The sequence below is a fragment of the Hibiscus syriacus genome, unplaced genomic scaffold, assembly GCF_006381635.1.
Source record: "Hibiscus syriacus cultivar Baekdansim isolate YM2019G1 unplaced genomic scaffold, ASM638163v2 tig00111837_pilon, whole genome shotgun sequence".
NCBI classification, from domain to species: Eukaryota; Viridiplantae; Streptophyta; class Magnoliopsida; order Malvales; family Malvaceae; genus Hibiscus; species Hibiscus syriacus.
This window is the reverse complement of record NW_024063194.1, coordinates 3,935,691-3,945,186: the sequence shown is the minus strand read 5'-3', so window position 1 is coordinate 3,945,186 and position 9,496 is coordinate 3,935,691. Positions and strand designations below refer to the sequence as shown.

Sequence of the window (9,496 nt, the reverse complement as noted above, 5' to 3'; positions counted from 1 at the left end):
TTTGAGTTGATGCCGAAAATGTTCCAAATACTACAATCAATAGGGCATTATAGTGGAATGCACAACGAGGACCCTAGAGCACACTTGCGAGAATTTATGGAAGTGTGTGATTCATTTGTATAACAAAGAGTACCCGAAGAACCCTTGAACCCTTGAAGCTGAAATTGTTCAATTACTTACTTCAAAACAAAGCCAAGGTTTTTAGAGTATGCCTAAAGACTAATCATATGATGATTGTATTGACATATTTTCTTTACCTCTTTTATTGAATAAAGACATTACCATTATTTTCTTTTGTTATATTTATGTGCATTAAATAAACTAAAAGATAATAATATCCATATAATAATATGATTATTATTAAATGATCCTTACTCAAGTATTATTATGGGCATGGACAATAATAATATGCTTAAGACTAAATGTTATTGATTGATGACAATGATTTGTCATTGACATAGAGATGTCAAAATTGATACATGAATATGTTGTTAGAGAAAAGTATTAAATTGACTCACTATGAGCATATGTATTGGATTATTATGTGACAGTCACAATATTGATCATTGTGACAGTCACAATATTGATCATGGTGACAACTATATGTATGATCCTTAGACATGAGATGTGTACTATCTCAATATATATTGTTGTATGTTTCGATACAATTAAACATATTCTGTAACTGGTTGCACTATAAACACTGACATTGAACATATCATGATATATGTAGTGGGAAACAGATGATCGAGATATGATTTGTCCTTCCTACATAATAGGAAATATATCACAAGCCACTTGATTGAGCGAGACTAGAAATGCATGGCAATGCTCGAATAAGTTGATATGAGATATCACAAATTATTCGTTTATCATAGTCTACTCTAGATATCAAGAAATAATAGATGGGCTATACTAGCATGGCTTTTCGAAGACTTGTGCCTATTATACATATAAAGGACAAAAGAATATAATACATTAAAAGAGTTAGTCATGAATATGTTATGTCGAATCATGACTTCTTGTAACTTAGGTAACAATGATATATGCTAGATGTAACTCATTGTTTGTCCTTCCTACATAATAGGAAATATATCACAAGCCACTTGATTGAGCGAGACTAGAAATGCATGGCAATGCTCGAATAAGTTGATATGAGATATCACAAATTATTCGTTTATCATAGTCTACTCTAGATATCAAGAAATAATAGATGGCTATACTAGCTGGCTTTTCGAAGACTTGTGCCTATTATACATATAAAGGACAAAAGAATATAATACATTAAAAGAGTTAGTCATGAATATGTTATGTCGAATCATGACTTCTTGTAACTTAGGTAACAATGATATATTGCTAGATGTAACTCATTGTTTGTAATATTAGAATGGTTCTAATTACTACTACTAACATTACAAGAACCTACAAGGTCACACCCAATGGTTGAAAGGAGCAATTTATAAATGGGTTACATATGTACAATTTTCTTGAACATGAATAAAATGTGTAAATAGTAATATATATACGCATATAATTTTAATTACAGATTAAATACCAAATTTAATTAAAAAATAATATAATTAAGGTAATTATATTCCTTATTAAATTCATATTAAAACCCTAATAGCTAGGGTGTCACTTATAAAAGGGATATGTTGGTCTAACAGGTGTCTTCACTTCTAAAATTTTATAATTCCTTAAAACTGTTTTGAGAAAGAAATTGCTCTCAACTGCTTTTCAATTGGGTGAACTTAGTAGAGGTCGAGATGACTTTTTTGTGGAGGCTAGGACTCGAATTGTTCCTGAGATCATGAGTCGTTACTGTATTGCTTCTATTCTAGGAACCCAAGGCAAGAAATCATATATCTTCCTCTCAATTTTTATTTTATCGTACATAGATCACTGGTGAGACCATTGAATTTGTTTCCACTGTGCTATGGGGTGCACCGACGGTCCCAACAAAGGCGTGCCTGAATTCGCTGCCACTTAGTGTTATAGCATCATGGAATGGACTTGCCCAAAAGTTCTTGTTATGATTAAACCCTCCTAACATGAATGATAGATTGAGGATAAACATCACATGTTTCAAGAAAATAGAGGATGAGAACTTGTATGAAGCATGTGAAAGGTTTAAAGACTTACTACAGAAATGTCCTATGCATGGTTTCTAGCATTGGATACATATGGAGATATTCTACAATGAACTTAAAATACAGACAATGATGGTTATAGATGCTTTTACCAATGGGGCATTTCTAAAAAAAAGCATATAACGAAGCTTATGATATCTTGGAGAGGATTTTCAAGAATGACTACCAATACCCCAGTACAAGGATTATGTCGAGTAGACGCGTTACTGCAGGAATGACAATTTCAATGCTTATGGGAACATATACAACAACCCAAACTTCCAAAATCATTCTCACTTCTCTTAGACAAGTCAGAATGTAACTAACCCTAATACTTCATTAAAATCAAATTTTGGGAATACACAACAACATTATTCACAGCAAAAGTATACTTAGAAAAACCATTGCCCTAACATCAGTCACATCATCAGGCAATGCCCCAATAACAACGCAATATTTAGCAAAATTTTCAAGGGAAATATTCTAACCAAGCCTTACCTTTAACATCAAAGTTGTTTGAGTCTCTACTGAAGGAGTACATCTTGAGAAATGAAGATGTGATCCAAAGCCAGTCAACATCACTAAGAGCAATGGTTAATCAAGTTGGACAATTAACTAATGCACTTAGCAATAGGACACAAGGATCATTGCCGAGTGATACTGAAGTTTTAAGAGCTCAAGGGAAATGCCATTACAATGAGCATTGCAAAGCCATCACAACATGTAGTGGACTCTATCTTGGAAAATCAAATGATGAAAACAAGGAGATAGATAAGAGGCATGAAAAAAATCTAAAGGCAATGAGCTGGAAGTGGAAATTGAGACACTAATAGTGGATGTCACAGGAAAAAAAATGTAGGAAAGAGTATTAATTAATGGGATAATGCCTCCAGCAATGTCGACAACACTTCATATGATGCCACTAGCATTGCCAGTGCAACAAAATCAAAGACCTCTACCTCTAATTCCTCAATAATTCAAGAAGTCCAAGGAATATTGACAATTCGGAAACTTTATTAATGTTCTAAGACAAGTGACAATCAACATTTCATTGATTGGTGAATTAAAGAAAAATATGAATTACATAAAGTTCATTAAGGAGGTACTTTCAGAGAAAAGAAGACTTGGAGAGTTCGAAACTATTGCACTTACTAAAGGGTGTAACGCCATGGCTACGAGTAGGTTGCCACCAAAAATAAAGGAACCAATGAGTTTTACTATCCCTAGTGTTATTGGTGATCGATTTGTAGTTAGAGCATTGTGTGATTTAGGTGTCAATATTCACCAAATGCCTTTGTATATTTTCAGGAAATTTGGCATTGAAGAAACAAGACCTACAGCTATGACACTTCAACTTGCTGATTGATTCATTGATCACCCTGAGGGACCAATAGATAATTTGTTAATTCAAGTGGATAAATTCATTTTTCCCATAGATTTCATTGTTCTAGACTACGAAGATGAAAAAGAAGTACTAAACATATTAGGAAAACTATGCCTTACTATAAGTAGAACTTTGATTGACGTGGAAAATTGAGAACTTACAATGTGTCTTAATGAAGTGCACATTACTTTTAATGTTTTGAATAATGCTACACATGATTTTGATAATACTGATTGCCACTCTATTGACATTATTGATGTTATTGTGCAGGAACATTTGGATTAATGCCATAACATTGATATAGACGAGTGTAATGTTGTGACAATAGAGGAATACGAGGGTGAGGAGATTATCGATGGTGAATGAAGTTATGCTCAACATGTTGAGTCATTGGACTTTTCAATGAGACTAATTAAGGTTCTTCATCTATATATCGAAGAACCCCCAGTTTTGAGTTAAAGCCTCTGCCCGATCATTTAAAAGTATGTTTTTCTTAAAGAAAATGAGACTTTACCAGTTATTGTTGCAACAAAGCTTGAAGTATCACATGAGGCAAAATTGCTCAATCTTCTGAAGCAAGATAAGAGGGCTATTGGCTGAAGCATTGCTGATATCAATGGAATTAGCCTCACTTTTTTCATGCACAAGATATTGTTAGAGGATCCAAACAACAATTCTATTGAGCAACGAAGGATAATCAACCCAGTTATGAAAGAGGTTATCAAAAAAGAAATCATTAAGTGGTTAGATGCTGAAATCATCTTTCCCATTTCAGAAACCAATTGGGCGAGTCCAGTTCAATGTGTACCAAACAAGGGTGGCATCATCATTGTTTCAAATGAAAATAATGATTTAGTTCCCACTTGCACCACTACTAGGTGGCACATCTACATGGATTATAAGAAGTTAAACAAAGCCACAAGGAAAGATCATTTTCCATGGTTGTTCACTGACTAGATATTGGATAAACTTGCTGGAAAAGCATTACGTTGCTTTCTTGATGGATATAGTGGCTAAAATTTGATAGAAATTGTACAATAAGACCAAAAGAATACTACATTTACATGTCGTTATGGAACATCCACTTTTAGGATGATACCTTTTGGTATGTGTCATGCTCTAGCAACGTTTCAACACTGTATGATGTGCATATTTTTTGACATGGTTGAAGACTTCCTTGAGATATTCGTAGATGACTTTTCCATCTTTGGCCAAATAATTGACCAGTTCCTTGACAACCTAGCAACTGTTCTAAAGCAATGTGAAGAAACCAATCTTGTTTTTAATTGGGAGAAATGCCACTTTATTGTGACTGAAGGCATAGTGTTGGAACATCACATATCACATCATGGGATTGAGGTGGAAAAAGCTAAGGTTGAAATCATTGAAAAGTTACCACCTAGCACCAAATTTACGAAAATAAGAAGTTTTCCAGGCCACACTTGTTTCTATACAAGATTCATCGAGGTTTTCTTAAAGATTGCTAGACCATGTTTCCCATTATTAGAGCAACACATAAAATTCATCTTTGATACTGAAGCACTTACTTCCTTTGAATGTATTAAGTTGAAATTAGTGAATTCTCACATTATTGTCACACATAATTGGAAATTTCCTTATGAGCTGATGTGAGACACAAGTGATCATATTGTTGGTGTAGTGCTGGGACAAAGAAAACAACATATGTTCCATGTTATTCAATATGCTAATAGAACCTTGAATGATGCAGAGATAAATTATTAAAAAACTAAAACAGAGCTGCTTAATGTAGTCTTTTCTTTTGATAAATTTAGATCTTATCTTGTGGGAACAAAAGTGATTGTCTATACAAACCATTCAACATTGAAACACTTGCTGGCAAAGAAAAACACCAAACCGATATTGATGTGATGGGTGTTACTAATTTAAGAGTTTTACATTAAGATTAAAGGTAAAAAGAGCTTTAAAAATCAAGTGGCTAATCACTTTTATCGTTTGGAACCTAGGGGTGATGATAAGAGTAAACTGTTGATTCCTGACCATTTTCTGGATGAAATACTTATTGTTTTCAAAGATTTTCCTTTGTATGTAGATATTGTGAATTACTTGGTGAGTGGATTGGTACCATCAGACCTCAACCATCAGGGAAGAAAGAAATATTTTAGGGATGTTAAGTTATATCACTAGGATGAGCCTTATTTGTTCAAAAAATGCAATGATCAAATCGTGAGATGATGTATTCTAGACAATGAGACACACATCATCTAACATCACTGTCATAATAAGCCTTATGGTGCTCACTTTGGAGGGATGCACACTGCTTCCAAATTCATTCAATGCGGCTTCTTTTGGCCAGTTCTATTTAAAGATGCTAATGAATTCATCAAGCGTTTTGATCATTATCAGTGTAGTACAACATTTCTTACTGTAAAGAAATGTTAATGCAACCCATATTGGAAATCAAGTTGTTTAACATTTAGGGATTAGACTTCATGGGATCCTACCCATCATCATTTGGTAATCTCTATATTCTTGTTCTTATGGGCTATGTCTCCAATTGGGTTGAATCTGTAGCATTACCTACAAATGATGCTAAATCAGTTTTAAAGTTCCTTCACAATAACATTTTTACCCATATTGGAACATCGAGAGATTTTATTAGTAATGAGAGATCCCATTTTAAATGTAACCAGACTGATAATGTTTGTTGTGGTATGGAGTGAAGCATCACATCACTACAATATACCAGCCTCAGTCTAACGAGCAAGTCAAGGGCTTAAAACGTGAAATCAAGCAAATTTTAGAGAAGGTTGTGAACCCATCAAGGAAGGATTGGTCTTTTTAGTTGGATGAAGCATTGTGGACATATCATATAACATATAAAACTCCATTGGGTATGTCTTCATTTCATTTAGTCTATGGGAAAACATGTCATTTGCTAGTAGAGTTGAAGCACATGCAATGTGGGCACTTAAGAAGCTGAATTTTGACCTTAATGTTATGGGACAAACCATATTACTTGAAATAAATGAAATGGAAGAAATTCACAATAATGTTTATGATAATGCGAAGATCTAGAAAGACAAAAGCAATGGATGGCATGACAAGCACATAATGCCAAAACAATTCCATGATGGTCAACAAGTATTGTAGTTCAATTCGAGATTGAAACTATTCCTTGGGAGGTTGAAATCCAAGTGCTCGAGACCTTTTGAAGTATCTAAAAAATTCTGTTGAGTTAATCGATTGATGGAATCGGCCAAGAGGGGGTGAATTGGCAATTAAAAATTTGGTGGAAGCTTTTGCAGAAAATTGAAAGTAATTGCACAACAATTTAGAGTGGTTTGACTTTCTCAACCAAAGTCTACGTCCACTACCTTAGCTATCCACACTAAGGATTTTCCACAAATTCACTAATTTTTCTTTCTTTTGAGGACAAAGAGTAACCTTACAAATCCCTCAAGAATTATACCCCAAATTCTTGAGAACACTCTCTCCCAAAGAGAACAATACAAATTTTGCAAACTTACAAGAAAATCCTCATAAGGCAAGATGTTTGCACATTTCTAGAATAAAGAAATAACACTCGAGAATAATATAATTGAGTACAATAAGTGTTCTTGAAAGCAAAAATGAATATTGAATGAAATAGGCTTGAAAATGCTCAAACTTGAGGTTTGATGCTTTCTCTTTGATTCTCTCTTGATTCTTGTTGATTGTTGTTTCTTTTTCTTGATCAATGGCTTCTAAGCTTGTTTAAATACTCCTTCAATTGATTCTGAACATTGGGGATGATTAGTGGAGTCAATGGAGCCGTTTAAGTGTGAAAACAATTAATAAAATAGCTTAGAGCGTGGGGGGTATTGGTACCCCTTAATAGGGTATCGGTACCTGCAGTGTAAAATTCAAATATTTCGACCGTTATATGCCTGAGGGTATCGGTACCTCCTGAGGGGGTATCGGTACCATCCGAGCATTCTGTTATTTATCGGAACCAAAATGTTCATAGGGTATTGGTACCCTATAGAGGGCATCGATAACATACTAAATGAATTTTATTTTTGGCTCGAATATGGCTCGAAATACTTTGTAAAAAATTGTTTCAAAAATATTTTAAGATTGAAACTTAATTTTATACTTGAGTAAGGATTGAAATAAACATTTGAAAACCTGGAGTAATAATTTTTATATTCGAATAATTTATATAATTCAATATAAAATCTTAAATTTCATTAACACTTAATTTGTTATATCGAAACTTCAAAATGTTTTCAAAAAATTCCCTCATAGAGTAGTCCTGATCAAGAATTTGAAGGATGGAAGCATGTTTAAAGTTATTGATCAACATTTAATGAATTATTGCCACAAACTACCCCACAACATTACTTCCATTTCGCTAAGCAAAATTTCTTTCTCTTAGTCTTTTTATTTCTTTTAATAAGTCAAGTTTGACGTTAGATTATTTTTTACTTTTTATTTTCTCTTTATTTCATTTTATGCATTTTTAGGTGATGTTCTTGCATCAATCGTTGCACCATCAATCACTACATGCTTTCTCAACTTCATAACATCAAATGGAGTTACAAATAATCATTACTGCCCATAATCTTATGGAATTTCATACTTCCATTGCTATACAGCATCTTCAACTCACTAGGGAGTATTGCTGCCCTATTACATTATGCATTTAAATTCATATTTTTATTTTTATCTACATTCATTGTGGGTAATGAACATGTCAATTTGGGGGTGTGTTTTTTGTTTTTGTTATTCATTTTGATGTACATTTGTCATGTTCATGTTTTGTGTTTTTCATTTGAGATTCACACAACAATTAGTTAAGAAAAAATGGTTGAGCCTTCAAATTTAGCTATGATGAGATAATTTGCTGATAGCAATCTTGTAACACCCTTTCCTATATATGTCCTCACATATGAGTAGGAGATCTCACATTATTCATATAAAACATTTACAGTTCAGAAACTGGTAAAATTTTGTTTCTTTTAAAACAATTTAATATTCAAATCAGGTTCAATTTTAGGTTGCAACTTGGTAGAACCAAATTATATTATATAAAAATGAGATTGCCTATTTAAAAATTCATTCAAATAGCATTTAAATATAATTTAATAATCTACTAAACATTCTAGATATTATTTATACTTATTAATATCCATTATAAAATAATTTAATTATCTATGTGACTAAATTCAAAACATATTTCTACTAGATCAGACAAATAATATGCATAACATCTAGAATTATAAAAAGTAAAATTAGAAGGATGTCATACTGATAATGATGATGTATTCTTCAGTGACTAATGTTATTTATGCTCCTTACTTCGATCACTTTCCATAATCTACGCGTGAAAATCATCGCATGCTAAGTATACACTTAGTGGGACATATATAAACTAAAGTAAGACAATTCCATATATAAAAATTACATTATAATCAAAATATTTTAATTATCATATAAAGATATATGAACATATAAAACTAACTTATTAAAGTCATTATTTTATCATATAACTTGTAAATCATTAATTTCATATATAAGACATACAATGTCAAAATCGAGGTACTCAGTAAAATATTTATTTTTACCCAAATCATATAACCTATACTTTTCTCTTTTATCCAATTCATAGCCCAATGTACACAAATGAGAATGCATGGTATGCAAATCTATATTGAGTATTTGCACATTTCACATTTTACTGCCATATAACTAATTTGCTCATATAGTGCCATATAGAGTATATAGCTGCTGTAAAACACAACATTGATGTATCCATAATAAAGAATACATTGCACCATATATTATATTGTGTAGACACCATATACTATGTTGTGCCATATAATGCATTCAAAACATACGTTTTGCACCATGTACTATGTTATGCAGACACCATATACTATATTGTTCCATATAGAATATACATGTACTGTAGAACACAACATCTCTGTATCAATAATGAATGATACATTACACCATCTAC

At 32.5% G+C, this 9,496-nt stretch overlaps 1 non-coding gene across 1 annotated transcript; it reads right to left on the bottom strand.

Moving 5' to 3' along the window:
• Positions 1 to 2,060: 2,060 nt before the first annotated feature.
• LOC120171949 lies at positions 2,061 to 2,167 on the bottom strand. Its single transcript, XR_005520920.1, has one exon. It is a non-coding gene; the product is annotated as a small nucleolar RNA R71 (small nucleolar RNA).
• Between the last annotated feature and the right edge of the window lie 7,329 nt (positions 2,168 to 9,496).